This window comes from Ursus arctos, unplaced genomic scaffold (genome assembly GCF_023065955.2).
Source record: "Ursus arctos isolate Adak ecotype North America unplaced genomic scaffold, UrsArc2.0 scaffold_15, whole genome shotgun sequence".
NCBI lineage: Eukaryota > Metazoa > Chordata > Mammalia > Carnivora > Ursidae > Ursus > Ursus arctos.
In genome coordinates, this window is record NW_026622819.1 from 5,189,311 (window position 1) to 5,204,858 (window position 15,548).

Consider the following 15,548-nt stretch of genomic DNA (forward strand, 5'->3'; position numbering starts at 1 on the left):
CCATCACCAGGAGGGGAAGCTGGGAGCAGGGCGGGTGTGCCTGGCAGCCTCCCTGTTAGCGTGGTCTTGATGTGAAATAAACATGAGGGTGTTCGCGTGGCCCACTCTCTTTATTTTCAGGAAAGCGGATTAGGAAATGGTGTTCTTCAAACTCTACCAGCATATTGGTCTTCCCTTTGGAAAGAGCTGGCTCTCGGTGAATCGGGCAGGGAGCGCCCAGTGGCTTCTCGGTCTGTGTTAATCAGGGGCTTTGCATGTGCCGGGCCTTTCTGCAGAAGAGTTTTAATTGCATTTCCTTTTATTCTTCAGAGGGAGTTTTCCAGTTCTCTGATTTACACTAAGGTCGAGAGAAGGTTTGCGAGTGGGTGCAGAAGTGACACAGCCCCTGACGTCATTGCGGGGCCAGAAAAGTAATGTGGAATGGATTAATATGCCTTTAAGTGCTAATTTATTTCTCAAATGTGCAGCTTGAAGTCTCTCTCTCTTACTGCTCATTAGGCCCGAGGCCGAGCTTTTCCATCTTCATCACCAGGCTGAGCAGCAGATCTAGCATGGGGGGGGGGCATGGTGCCTTGGCAGGGGGTGTTGCACTATGGGTGAATTCTGCAGCAGGCAGGAGTCGGAGCCAGTATCAAGGGCACCCATGCGGAGCACGAAGCCCACTCGCCCAGCCTTCCCCGGTGTGTTTTGTGCTATGAGGAGTGCACACATCTCCAGGGTTGGCCATCCTGCTGGGAGAGGAGGCTCTGACATCAGCAGGAGGCAGTCAGTCCGTGGCTGAAGGCCTGCTGGAGGGAGAAAGGCCCTGGGTGTGAGATTGTTCTAGAAGGGGCGTCTCAAGCCAGACCCTGACGGAGGAAGCCCATGATGGCTGGCAGGATGGGGAAGAGTCGGGGAAGGAGCACTAGGAATGAAGGGTGGCTGACGGCGCGTGCAGAGTCTGGGGTAGAGTGAGCTCCACGGGGATGTGGTGGGTGCCAGGGGCGGGGACAGCGCGGGGACGGACAGTGGGTGCTGCCCGGGTCTCCTCTCCCTGAGGGGCCTGGATCCTCACTGCAGTTCCATGCTCCACCCTGCACCGCTCCTGTCAGGGCTTGCACTCCCAGGGGCAGCACGCGCGGATGTCACACCTCTCTAGAGTCGTGGTGGCCACAGCACAGACCCCAGGGACGGAGAGCAATGTAGCAACATTGTGATTAACAGCTCTTACCTCGGCTTTTCTGGGCCCATGGGACTAAGTAATGGAGATTCAGAGGCATGAACCTCAGTTAGCCTCATGAACTTGCGGTCTAGTTGGAAAGAGAACCACATGCAAGGGTTTGGGCTACAGGTCAGAGAGCTTCAGAGGAGGGAGGGGTGAGGACATGGAGCTGGACCGCGCAGGCTAATGAAAGCATCAAGGCCTACCAGGCTCGCAGAGCACCTGCGCACCTTGGTTCCTTGGTTCATCTACCCAACAAAGAGTGAGCCAGCAAGTGCACTCTGCTGGGTGCTAGGTGGACGGCAGCGAGGGACGAGGGATGCAGTAAGAAGCCAATCTCAGGAAATCCCAAGTCCACAAGTATTTAAAGAATGACTGATTTCAGATGCTAATGAAGAAAATAGCGCCGTGTAGTGGGATGAGGAGTGGTGGGAGAGGGGAAGAGCCAGACTGGACCATCCGAGAAGCTCTGTCAGGGGCACAGCCTTTGAGAGGAGATCTGCATGGTCAGATGGGGTCAGGCTGCCAAGAGATTTCTCCAGAGATGATGGGTACATGCGTGGGAATGCAGACGGTGTGCGGAAGAAGCGAGAGCAGTTTGCTGGGTGCCCTATGCCATTCTAAGCCTTCCACGTGCTGGGTGGGAGCAGGGATGTATTACAGGTTGGGAAACTGAGGCTCAGAGAGATACCACTACCACTCCCAGATCATGGCCAGGAGTTAGTGAGGCTGGAACACGAGCGTCCATGCCCTGACCAGGGCTGATTTGCTCTCCGCTTGCTCAATGTATGCCTCAAAACGGCCTCATCAGGGAGCCAGCTGGTCCTGGAGAAGTTAGCTCCATGGCCACACTGAGCCCCAAGCACAGCCATCAAAGAGAAGAGCCAAGAACAGAAGCCAGGGTGTACAAAGCCCGTGGACTTCCTACAATAGCCATTCTTCCTGGAGCAGCTGGCAAGGTCACAGGCGGGAACTGGAGATGCCAGGGCTGAGGCGTTGGCTTATTCTTAATGTCTTAAGAACCACCCAAGCTTTCTGATGGGGACTCACGTGTACAGAGTGGAATCAGACAGCAGGGGCTGAGGGTGTGAAGTGATCCCACAGAGAGGGCCAGTCTCAAGGTCATGGTGCTATGGGTTGAATGGGGTCCCCCTGAATTCGAATGTTGCAGTTCTAATCCCCAGCACCTCAAAATGCAATCTTATGTGGAATAGGGCCTTTGCAGATGATCGTGTTACAATGAGGTCATTGGGACAGGCCCTAATCCAACGTGGCTGGCGTCCATAGAAGAAGAAAGAACTTGGGATACAGACACAAGGAGCACGCCCTGTGAACAGGGAGGCAGAGGTCGCAGTATGCTGACACAGGCAAGGAAGGCCCAAGACTACCAATCGATATGGGCTGAATTGGGTCGCCTCCAAATTCATGTATTGAAGCCCTAACCCCTAATGAGACTGTATTTGGGGACGGAGCCTGGAAGGAGGGAATAAAGTCTAATGAGCTCATAAGAGTGGACCTTCCTCTGAAAGCACAGCTGTTCTCATAAGATGAGCAAGAGACACAGGGCTCTCTCTGCCACGCAAGCCCACAGCGGGAAGGCCACGCTCCACCGTCTGGGAAGAATGATCTGGCCAGAAACTGCCTTTGCAATCACCTCATCGCGGCTCTCCAGCCCCTAGGACCGTGAGAAATTACGTCTGCTGGGGAAGCCCCCCAGTCTGTGGCATTTTGCTATGGCCACCTGAGCTGGCCAAGTCACCCACAAACCACAAGAAAGGAGGGCACAGCGGCTAGAGCAGGGGAGCCCACCCTGCCCACACCTCGGGCTCGGACAGCCAGCCCCCAGGTCTGTGAGCCGGTGACGTTCTGCTGTGACATGCAGGTGTGGGTCTTTGCCACGGCGGTCCCGGTGACCTCAGACAGACAGACAGCCAGGAAACGAGATCCTTTCCGGGCGGGAAAATGCCAAGCCATTTCAGGAGTAACACATGGAAGACTCCTTATTTTTTTTCCCTCAAAACTTACTGAAAATACCAGTTTCGGAACTAACGTGATAAATAAAGAACCTTTGAATTTCTACCAATGGTGAGAGTGCGAGGCCAGATTATGGTGCAGTACTCACCCCACTTCTTTGGGATTTCCTGCGGAAAAGCTCAAACACGAGGAAGTTTTAGGTTTTACAATCGCACATATTTTAGAAATTAAATTCCAAAAGTTATGAAACAGATCTCTGAATATTTGTTAAAACATAGCACAGCTTGTTTAAAATAGGCCGTGAGACCTATATTTACGCATCTTAGAATAAATCAGTTTGCCTAAGAAAGAGAATATTCTTCACTTCCGTCTACTGTCACCATGTCCATTTTGGGTCTAAAAATAGTTCTTTCTCTGTATCTTATGTAAATTTGTTTGGTTTCGTCCTGGACGTGCCAGCCTTCGGGGAGCCCTGCAGAGCTTCACCTGTGAGCTCCCAGACACTGACACTTGCCTTCCCCTCTCCTTGTTCTTGCTCCTTGCCTCTGGTGAGAAGGAGGTCACTCTGCTGGGGCCTCGCATCTAGAAGGGCCTGTCTGTTGCACCCTCCGGAGCTCCCAGGGTGTATTTGGAATTTCAGGAGCAGTCTGTTTTATCCTGCATGCTCTTTCCCAGCAGCAGGGGCTTTGTTTGGAAATGAGATAGATCTTAAAGTCATGGAAATGAACAGAGACAGGCTACTTCTCCTGTGTTTCCATCCGAATGCCAACTCGAAATCGTGCTGCGGGGGTGGTGATGTGCTTTGCCTGGGCTGGCTTGTGTGGAGAGCCGGCCCCGGACCGGCAGATCATTTCCTTCTGTAGAGCCGCTGGAGGCCCGTGTCCTGTGAGCGGAGCCCCCAGCGTCCCATCCCGCACACAAGGGAACGTTTGCTGTGGGAGGCGCAGAGGCACGAGGGTGGAAGAGGGAACAGAGTCAGGCCCTGGAGGTGATAGGCGGGAGGAGCCCTGGGGCTTTGCTTCTTTGCTAGCCTTGCTCCCCTACCACGGATTCCCCAGGATTCATTCATTCATTCAGTGGGTCACTATTTCCATGGTGCCCTGCGGTTTTAGCCAGCTCTGCAGGTGATTCTTCTGCACCCACAGTCTGTGAGTGGCCGGCTGACGAGTTTTAGAAACCCTCCCTCGTTGCTGCTTGTCGCAATCTTAATGTCACCCCAGCTCGGCCGTGCTCCCACTGGCCCCTTCGAGTGAGGTGCCGACACCGCTGTGGGAGGGTCCTGGGGCGCTTGCCTCCTCTGCTGCCCAGCCCCTTCCTGGGTGCTGAGGCTGGAAAGCTAGCCACGTTCCCCTCAAACCCTTCCTTCCAGAACCTGCCTGTCACCTGGTTCTGCCTCGCCATCCTTTGAGCTCGGACTTGGTTGGTCGTGCTAGGGACAGATGGGAAGGGCCTCCGTGCTGCTGGTGTGGCCCAAGGCAGCTGCCATGGAAGTTTCTGGAATCTGCAGGTGACTCCTTGGTCCTGCAGCCTCCCGGTCATAACAGGGCAGGGCTCTCCTGGTGACCGGGTTCCCTGCAGCTCTGGGAGTTTTTCCCGGAATTGCATCCCAGAATCTGATTCTTGACTCTTACCAGTCAGCATTTAATAATTGATAAACATTCTAACAAGTGTAGTGGGTTGAATGTCTCTCTTCCCAAAAGATGTCACCTGTGGGTGTGACTATTTGGTAAGAGGTCTTTGCAGATGTGATTAAGTTAGGATTTTGAGATGAGGAGGTCATCCTGAATTATCGGGTCAGATCTCCACCCATGGGAGGTTCTTATAAGAGGAGAGACGACTCAGACAAGAGGAGGAGGCACTTGAGGGCCGAGGCAGACCTAGCAGCCATGTGGCCACAAGTCCGGGAAATCTGGGAGGCCCCGGGAGCTGGAAAGGGTGAGGATGAAGGGCACTCTGGAGACTTTGCAGGGAGCGTGGCCCTGCTGGCACCTTGATCTTGGACTTGCAGCCTACAGAATGATGAGAGAATAGGCCCTCCTTGTTTAAAGCAAAATGTTCAGCCAAAATGAACAGTCCCCCACTCCACCCAAACTAATGGCTCAGCATTTCTCCCAAAATAAATTCCCATCCCTTCCTTAAAGCCATAGGCAATAAGCAGGCAACTTGAAAAAAACAGTGCTGTCTTTTCTTTTTTGTTAAAGATTTTATTTACTTATTTGAGAGAGAGAGAGAGAGAGAGAGGGAGAGAGAACACAAGCAGGGGGAGGAGCAGAGGGAGAGGGAGAAGCAGATTCCTCACTGAGCAGGGAGCCCGACCCTCAGATCATGACCTGAGCAAAAGGCAGATGCTTAACCGGCTGAGCCACTCAGGCACCCCAAAATAGTACTTTCCCACCTTGTGTCCATTATTGTTCTTCAAGGTTTCAAAAGGAGGAGACTCTGGGGATGCTGGTTGTCCTTTCTGCTCCCCCACCCCTGCCACCCCACCTCTCACTCTAGCCAGGCAGACCCTCCCTGGCTCCTTCCCCGGATTCCTTGTGTGTGCTCCCAAGCCTTTTGCCTAAAGTCCTTTTGTACAGCAAGCAAATGAGTGCCCCAGGTTTGATAATGTTTGAAAAAAGACCTCTCTAGAAGATCCTCAAGTGTCTTAAAATGCGTGATGCTTTGCTCAGACCTGTGGGAGTATAGGCCGCGAAGCCCTTCGTCTTTCCTCGCGAATTCCATCTTTAACGACAGATTCTTAATTTCGTGCAGGGTCTCTCTTTTCTGAGCAGAGTCTGTGCACAGCCTGGTCACGCTACGTCAGCCTAAATCATCGAAGGCAGTGCCAGCTTTTTCCACTTACATGATCTGTTTTATTAGTTTGCCAATATGCCATCTGGTAGAAATTGCTGCTGACGATGGTGCAAAGCGTCCCCAGGCAAGCAGCACGGCTAGCAGGACAGCAGCTGTAGCCAAGGGTGCCTGGTGAGCCTGCCTCCAGCATTTTGTCCTTTTGGGCTTGTGTTCTGTTTGCATCAAGAAACCGAGAAGACCCCCACTTGGCCGAGGCTCAAAGGGCTACAGGAGGCGTAGTCACCTCTGGAGACAGATGAGAGAAGCAGGTCACCTTACTGTCACAAGGACATGAGCAAGCAACAGAGAGTCCCAGTGAGCGTCCTGGGCACAGAGGTGGTGGGGAATAGATGGGGGGGAGGTGCGGAGACAAGCACCCTCCCCTTTTTTGGACTTTCTCCTCTGCCTGTCCTCAAACCCAAGTTGGCCAACCAGACAGAAATTCTGGAAGGCGGAAGCCCAGTTCTTGTTGGGGTAAGCCATGGCTAGGAGAGCCCACGAGTACGGGGGTGACAGTAGTGCGGGGTTTCAGATGGCAGCATGAAGCAGGTTCTCAGAGCCTGCCCAGAGCTGCCTGCCTGGAGACAGACCCCATGATAATCATGTTATCAATTCAGCAAATGTTTACCTTGGGCCAGCCACGTACTGAACGCTCTTCTGTACAGTTCATAGGTTGTAACCCACCTGGTGCTTGACAATCCCAAGAGATATGTGTGCTTATCACTCCATTTTGCAGATGGGACAACTGAGGCACGGAAAAGTTAGGTACCTGTCCCGGGTCAGGCTAGTGAGCTGCAGACCCAGGCAGTCTGACCCCGGAATCCTAGTCTCCACTGAGATGCTTGCGGCTCGGGGTTGCTCTGGACTGCTCCCGGGTACGTTTGTGATGCTTGTTCGAGTTCAGCCTGAGGACCGTTTGGGAAGCTAAATTCTCAAGCGATGCAAGAAAGCCCACTACTTGATTCATTAACCTTGGTCTGAAAGCTCTGAGGCTGAATTAGCTGTCTTGATCCTGTTCGAGCTCTAGGTGAAAGAGCAGGAGACACACAGATGGCCCGTGTCTCCGGCGGGACGTGAGGACTCTCCCTGCAGCAGGCGCTGCCCTCCGCCGGGTAACCACGCTCCACGAGGGCAGAGCTCACCATCAGCGGAGAGGCCGCATAGGGAGTGAGGCGAGGGGCTTTGCGGTCGCGGTGGAGCTCTGAGGGCACGTCACTCCAGGTGCCTTGATCTTCTCGGTGAAATGGAAATAACAACAGTTTTCACCCTATAATGTTGTAATGAGTGTCATGAAATGAGCCAATATCTGTAACCCTGGTAGGAGAGAGTCAGGCCCATAGTTAGTGCTTCACTAAATAAAAATCCCTGCCGGTCCCGTCGGTACACTTGGGACTGTTTTGGCTTTCTTCTCCAATGATGACGTTTGTTTGTGTTAGACATCTTTTGGCCAAACAAATGCATAATCAAGTTGCCCACGGACACACAGAGATTCTGAAATGTACAGGTGCCCGCACTGTATTATCGTGCGTCAGCCTCTGCCTGTCCCCAGATCGGCTTGGCCTCCCTGTGTCCTGGGCCCAGACCCTTGCTCATGGAGCATCCCCATGACTCCCGGGCTATGGTCACCCTGCAGCTGCCACCAAGGACCGCAGGCCTTCTGTCGGCCCGCCCTTCTGTGGACTCCCCTAGGTGAGCAGGGCTCCATCCATCACTTCCTGACTTTGGGGAGGCCTCGCACCCTGGTAAAGGCTCTTGTGTTTGCACAGCTGCCTGGAAGCTGGGCAGCCCCATCCCCTGGGTACACCTGACCAGCGAGAGGCTGGAGGAGGCAGGAACCTGCAGACAAACTCCTCTCCTGTGGGGCCCCCGGGACTGCGCGGAGGATGGCTGCTCTATCCCTCAAGGTCCCTGATGGCTGTGCCTCTGTGCCGTGGCAGGGCCAGCCCCATCGTGTGCCATCCTGGGGGAGCTCCTCCTCTCACCTGGCCTCTCCTCCCTTTCCTGTGCTCTAACCACCCTGGGTTTTGACCCCCCCAAAGCCAGTCCGGCTTCGGGGTGGCCTTGGTTCTGTTTCCTGGGAAACCTGGTCTAACACCTCTCTAACTGCAATAGTCTCCTTTCCTTGTTTTGCCAAACTTGATCTGTGCTTCCAGACCCTGGGATCCCCTATGGACATGTCCTCCCTCCTCCCTCCGCCATCCAGCCTGGTCCGGGGTATCATCCCAAAGATGATCCTTAATTTATTGACATTTGCAAAGACCCTATTTCCAATCAGGTCACGTTCACAGCTACCAAGGTTTAGGACTTGGACTTATCTTTTTGGAGGGGACACAATTCAACCCTCTGCAGGCAGAATATGACTTTCAGTTCGCTGTCCCCATCCTGCCCCACAGCTGGAAGGGTACTTCCCCTCTGACCCCTGCAGTCCGTCAAGGCACAGGTCACGTACTGTCCCCTCCACAAAGGCCCGCCACCCGGCTCATTCCCTTCTCTGCTTGTGGACATCAGGAGTGCTCTAGGGATGCCTGCCTGAGATTTCACTCCCGGGACCTGCTTCAGGATGCGGGTGTCTGTGGCACAGTCTCTCTTAGCTGGCAGGTGCTCAGCGCATGCTGAATGGAATGGGAACTCTGTCTTGAGGGCGATGCTCTTTGAAGTTCTTCCATGTAGACTTTTCTCCCCCTAAAAATGAAGTCTAGATGTTGGTTAAAAATAGTTGCATGAATGATACTCACTTTCTCAACCCTGAAGCTTTTGGAGAAAGATAAAGTCCTACTATAGTTTGTTACTAAGTAACAGATCAGGTTTCCATTTTAAAGCTAATCCATCTGTGATCTTAAATATCCAACTTCATCCATTAATAAAGTTTTGAATGCAATACATCCTAAATGTTTCTTCTTTCTTCAGCTTAATAACGTTGATGAAGAACAGCCCCGAAGGGAATATAAATGAAAATATATTCTGGTTCATGCTTCTCGCTGCCTGGTTTCTATTTATTTAAAGGAACCCTCTGCAGGTGTAATGACCCACATGTTATCATGATGTGCAAACACAGGCAGCAGTTTACCCCATAATTTTTTATATATCGAGAAAGTTTCCTGCTGTCTTGTAAGTTGCACCTGTTGCTACAAATTTACTGAAGCATTTATTGCTTCTTTCATGGGTTACTAAGTCCTTGGCGTGTTAGCATGGCTGTGCTCACTTATGGATAGCTCCCCTGTGCCTCTGTCTGGAGAAACAGCCAGAGATCTCCCCGCCTTCCAGCTGTCCACGGGGCGCTGAGCTCAGTGGGTGTCACCTCCCCGGCCCCGAGACAAGCAGAAGGGAAGCAAGAGCTCACGTGATTGCTCTTTGTAGAAGCAATTGAAGGTTGAACTTGAAAATACCTCAAGTGTGTTATCTTTGATGCATATCGTCTTTCGGGGGTTACTGAATGCAGGTGGCACAACATCGCTGTTACTGAATTCTCTTCTATCCTTCTGGAGATATTCTGTCTCACAACTAAATTGGTGGCACACAACCTTGTATTTAGACTTTGCTGTATTCTCTGAGCGTACTTCTTGAGCCTTTTCAAAGTTCTACGCAAATACAGAACTGCCACATTATCTGTTAAACCTGTCTGGGTCTCTTACCTTTATTTAACAGCGACATACGGAAGAACATCTGGGTTTGAATCTTCTGTTCATACAGAGGGGTGCTGCTGTGAATATCTTTGTAGAGACACTCACCATCGCACATACGCATGGGCAGTTCTGTAGGCTATATTCTCAAGTAACGGATTTGCTGGGTCCGAGTTGATGTGCACCTTAAGTTTTAGATCACGTTGCCGATTGTTCCCCGAAGAATTTGCCAGTTTATACTCCCGCCAGCCAATGACGGTGCCTGTTTTTCCCACGTGCTCACCAGCACAGTGCTTTACCAAACGGTTGGTTTTGCCAATCTGATAGAGAAAGAAAAATCACGTCACTGAAATTTTAATTGGCAGCTCTCTTTGGGTGAGGTTTGTTCATTCATTCATGTGCTTATCCATGTGTTACTATTCGTTGAGCACCTACTGTGTGTGGGCAGCGTTCTCGGTGCTGGTGATGCAGCACTGAACAGAGCAAACCCCACACCCCAGTTCTCACGGAGTGGATGTTCTGGTCAGAGGAGGCAGGCGAGGATAAGTAAGCAAGGAAGCGACACGCCCCAGGATGGTGGTTAAGTTCTATGAAGACACAGAGAGCAGGGGAGGGAGCTATACTGAGCGGGGCAGAGGCTGTAGTTTTATGGGGGTGAGGACAGGCTCCTGAGTGGTTGGCACCCGCACAAAGACCTGCTGGGGGTGAGGGAGAGAGCCGTGCATGTGCCCAGGAGGGATCTCCAGGATGGCATCGCGGGCATAACGACCTGGAGACGTGGCTGGCACTGTGCTGCTTATCAGCTGCTGTGTAACCAGCCCCAGACGAAGTGCAGGGAAGCAGCAATCACTCTAGTATGCTTGCGGATCCTGTGAGTCAGGAATTCGGACAGACGCAGGGGGAACATTCCTGTCACTGCTTGGGGTTTGGGGCCTCAGACTTGAGGATCTCAATAGCTGGGCTGCCTTGAGGTCAGGTCAGAGATCACCCAGAGGCTTCTTTGCTCACATGCTGACACCTGGGCTGGGATGACCTGACCACTGGGCTCCACTGGGATGCCCCAGCAGAGTGTCTGCACGTGGCCCTGGCATGGCACTTGGGCTTCTTTCAGCCTGGCGGGCAGTTTCTCAGGGAGAGCATTCTGAGAGCAAATGTTCCTAGAGCACCAGGTGGAAGCTGCAGACCTTTTATGACCCAATCTCAGAAATCGTACTCTGTTGGTGAAAGTAGGGACACCCCCAGGGGAGGGACATGGATGCTACTTCTTCATGGGAGGGATGAGAAGGTCACACTGTTGGGTGATGCGTTAGGGTTCTCCAGAGAAACCGAACCAACAGATGTGTAAATAGGTAGGTCACTAGGTATCTATCTATCTATCTATCTATCTATATCTATCTATATCTATCTATCTATCTATCTATCACCTATCTATCTATCATCATCTATCTATATATAGTGAGAGAGAGAGAGGGAGAGACAAATTCATTTTCAGGAATTGGCTCACACAATTTTGAGATTGGGAAGTCTGAAATCCACAAGATACGCTGGCAGGCTAGAGACCCAGGAAAGAGCTGATGTTTTAGCTTGAGTCTAAAGGCAGTCTGGAAGCAGAACTCCTTCTTCCTTAGGAAAACCTCAGTCTTTTTTCTTTGAAGGCCCTCGACTGATTAGATGAGGCCCACCCACTAATAGAGGATAATCTGCTTTACTCAAAGTCCACTGATTTAAACATTAATCTTATCGAAAAAATACATTCACAGCAACATGTAGACAGGTATATCAGTAAACATCTGGGTACTGTGGCCTAGTCAAGTTGACACACATAATTAACCATCCCAGGTGAGAAAGTTGCTGTCATCTTTGGGAAATAGAATCTTCCACATAGTGGAAGGGGGAACAAGGAGGCCAGGATCATTGGAGTGGGGAGTGAGGAGGGAATGTGATAGGAAAGGAAGCTAGAGAGGCCGTGGGGACCAGAGGCATGGGCTTTGGAGCCCCAGGGCTTTGGTTTTGACTCTGAGAGGGAAGCCAATGTAGGGTTGCATATGGAAAGAGTCACCCTGGAAGTCCTGCGGAGAGCAGTGGAGAAGAGCCAGTACAGGAAGAGGGAGCTCAGGTGAACGTCGCAATAATCCAGGCAAGAGGCAACAGTCGTGAGCAGCCAGTGGTTCCGGACCTTTCAGAAGACGGAGCCAGCAGGATGCATTAACCTGCTAGATTCGAGAGGAAAGAGAGAGACAAGTCAGGAAGATTTCAAGTTTCGGGAAAGAAGTGGAAGGTCCAATTCAAGAATCTTTCCCCACAGGGGTACCTGGGTGGCGCAGTCGTTAAGCGTCTGCCTTCAGCTCCGGGCGTGATCCCAGCATTCTGGGTTCGAGCCCCACATCAGGCTCCTCCGCTATAAGCCTGCTTCTTCCTCTCCCACTCCCCCTGCTGTGTTCCCTCTCTCGCTGGCTGTCTCTCTCTCTCTGTCAAATAAATAAATAAAATCTTTAAAAAAAAAAAAAAAAGAATCTTTCCCCACATTTCAGAGTCATTTTTACTTTTTATTCTGCAAATTTCCTTACTATATACTGTCTATTTTTTTCTATTGCATTGTTGGGCTTCTTCTTATGGATTTACTGGAGCTCATTATGTGTTAAGAAGATAAGCTCTTGTCTGTGAAAGGAATTGCAAACATTTTTTCTAGTTCTCCATTTGTTTTATAACTTTGGCTTTTTTTACTTCTTAGAATTAATTTCTTTGCTCTCTGCAGTCGAATGTATTTATCTTTTTTTTATGTCTTCTGGGTTGAAGTTCTCTTATTTTTTATGGGAATGAACAAATGAACAAGGCAGGTGGCCAATTTCTTTGCATAAAAACATTTTTTTTTTTCCAACAGGCTTGGAAAACAAGCCAGTGGTCATGATTATCAATTCACAAGTTTATAAACACAGTTTAAACCTGTATCTTCACCGTGTCTTCTGAAACCCCATAAACGAAAAAACTCTGATTCTTAGCTTCCCTATCACTGGCTTGGCTATCACTTCTGAGAGCGATTTTGGCCAGAAAATGAAGCAGGCCGCGGAGCAGTGGGCTGACGGAGAAGGCGGTCTGGAAGTGGTTGGTTGGTTCTTCAACAGTTAGGTCGAAATCGCTTTTCTCTCTTTATTTTGTGATTCTCAATATTCTAACCTTAGCCTCCAGCATCATTTGATTGGCCTGTAGTCAGTGCTACTTGACATGAACTACCCACTGCTGAGAATTTGTGAATTCAGCTTTAGGAGACAAAACATTCACTTGGGAACATACACTCTTCAAAACCAAACACTGCCTGGGCCTTTACTTTGGAAGAACCAGGTGTTATTTACCTGCCGATTGCTTATTTCTCTCTGGTTCTGCATTGTATAAAAACAGATCTGCTTTTTTTTTTTTTTTTTTTATCGGTTTGGTAAGGATTAAGTGCCACTCTTATTCATAATACGTGACATTCAGGATTTCCATGAGCAGCTCGTAAGGCACACGATCCCGAGTCGTGGAAGCTGGGAAATGCTTCTTAGGCACAGTGTTCCAACTCGATACGACAGGTTCGAGTTTGACGAGTAATAAACACACGCTTACCTGCACCACGGTCTTCACAACTGCAGTCCTTAGCGCTAGACTCCCTGTCTCTCTCAGCCGTTCTCCAGGGTAAGTAGAAGCTTCCTGCTGTTTCCACATTAGGGCTGACCGTGCAGCAGCTCACAACCCTTTCCTATTTCCTCTGGGAACGACCTCCTGACCGAAGGCTGGATTCCCAAGGGACCATGACTTCCATCTTGCTGTCTCAGGCTCTGGCTACTTGCTTTGACCAAGCCAGCTGCCATGTTGTGAGCTGCCCACTGCAAGGGCCTGGGGGATGAGAGCCTGAGAGCAGCCTCTGCTCCACGGCCAACGAGGAAATGAATCAGGCCAACAGTCCTGTGAGGGGCAGACCCCTTGACCCTGTGGCTGCAGCCTTTGAGACCCTGAAGCACAGGACTCAGCCAAGCTGCACCTGGACTCCCGACCCATAAAAACTGGGAGACAATAAATGTTTTTGCGTTAAGTTGCTAAGTTTGGGGCAGTTTGTTATGCAGCAATAGGTAGCTAATACACCTTCACCACCCAACATACAACTCGTGCGTCCTTCTGCTGGGCGACTCTTCCTGCTCCGTCAAGCACAGTCTAGCCATTACCTTCCCAGGAAGCTTCATGTCTGGGGCTCGGTTGCGTGTGGCTCTCCGTGCTCCCCAGCACCCTGGCGGAGTGTTTCGGGATGCACATCGCAGTGTAGATGCCTGAGTACTTGTATGTCCCAGGGCCAAGGGCTTCATGAAGGGGGTCTCTTCTCTGCTGTGGCTTATTCCTCTCCCTCCCCTTCATGGGCCCAAATAGTAAAAGCAGATGTCTGCTTAATAAAGAAAACACCACACTGTGTTCTGGGTGTATAGCTGTTGTTCCAAGACGGGACAATGACAGTGGAGCTTCCCTGAGGTGTGGCCGGGGTGGGAATGAGGGGCATTGTCAGTGTAAATCCTCAAAATAACCTTCCCCAAACGCGAGACTTCTCACCGGGGTCTTGGGGAAGCATAACATGGAACTGTGGTCACGGCTGCCATGGGGTGACCTTAGGGAAGTAATGGGACAGAGCCTGCAGAAACACCAATGGTTCATCACAAGACGGTGGCTAAGGGTGGCCCTTTCTAACTTTCTGTGTGTCCCCCCCACCCCCTGCTGGTGCGGGCTCTGTGTCCACTGCCTCCACACCCCACCTTCCGGCCACAACGTCCACCCGTGGTCTGTGATAGATGACCTTGGCCAGCAGCCACAGCTGATTTACCAGAGACTGACAGCAGTGCTAATGAGATTCTCTCAAGAGGGAGCTTGTAATTTCGGGTGTAAAGGCTCAAGCCCTGGGGCTGAGTCGGTGTGTGATACTGACACAGGGCCCGTCTCCTCCTTTTGGCTGGAGTATAGAGCAGACGCCAGTAAGTTCTTCTACGAGAAGCAATTTCCTGAGATTTGGGTGTGAGAATATGCTAGAGACATTTGAAATGGATGAATGCAGCCAGGAAGTACACACGGAATCTAAGCTGTGTGTTGAATTCCGCCCTCGAGTGCAGCGACGCCAGAATGGGATTAATCCACTTGCAGTGTGGATGCCTTAATGAAGCCTATAGCATGGTTTCTGCTCCTGGAAATCTTCTGAACCCCTTAGACCTCCTCTGTCTGTTTCTCTAGGATGTTCTTGGCTGTTGTAAGTTTCTCTGCATTCTCCCTGTCACCAGGCTGGTTCCACGCCTCCAGGAGGAATTATTTATTGGGTAGCAGGTGGATTTCACTGGACCTTTTCCATCTTGATGGGGTAATTCTGTCTCCTGATTGGATGGACACTTATTCTGAATTTGAAATTTGTTCTCTGCTCGGTCTGGCTCCGTTAGCATGAGCGCAGGTGGAATCAGTGAATACCTTCTAGGTGGTCGTGCAAGCCTACAAGATGACTGCATCTATCAGAGATTGCTTGGGCTGCAGGAGGCAGACCACTGAGTACAACGGCTTAACCAAATCGGGGTTTATTTTTTCTCCATGTAGCAAGAAGCCTGAGCCAGCCAGGGCTAGTGCCAGGCGTCATGGCCTCAGTGGCCCCAGCTCCTTCTGTGTTTCTTCTCCTCCACCCTTAGTATGTAGCTTGCTTTCTCTGATCTCAGATGATACTACAGTCGTACTCCAGGCAGGGAGAAGGCGAAAGGCTAAAGGCCTTTGCCAGCTGAGTCTGTCCCTTTTTTTTTTGGGAAAACAGTTGGTTTGCTAGATGTCCTGGGTTTACGTGATTATTTAGTGATGTCTGTGTCCTCTGCCGGAAGTTATGTGACACTGGGCCAGGGACACTGTGTGCTCAGAGCCTTCCAGAGGGACTG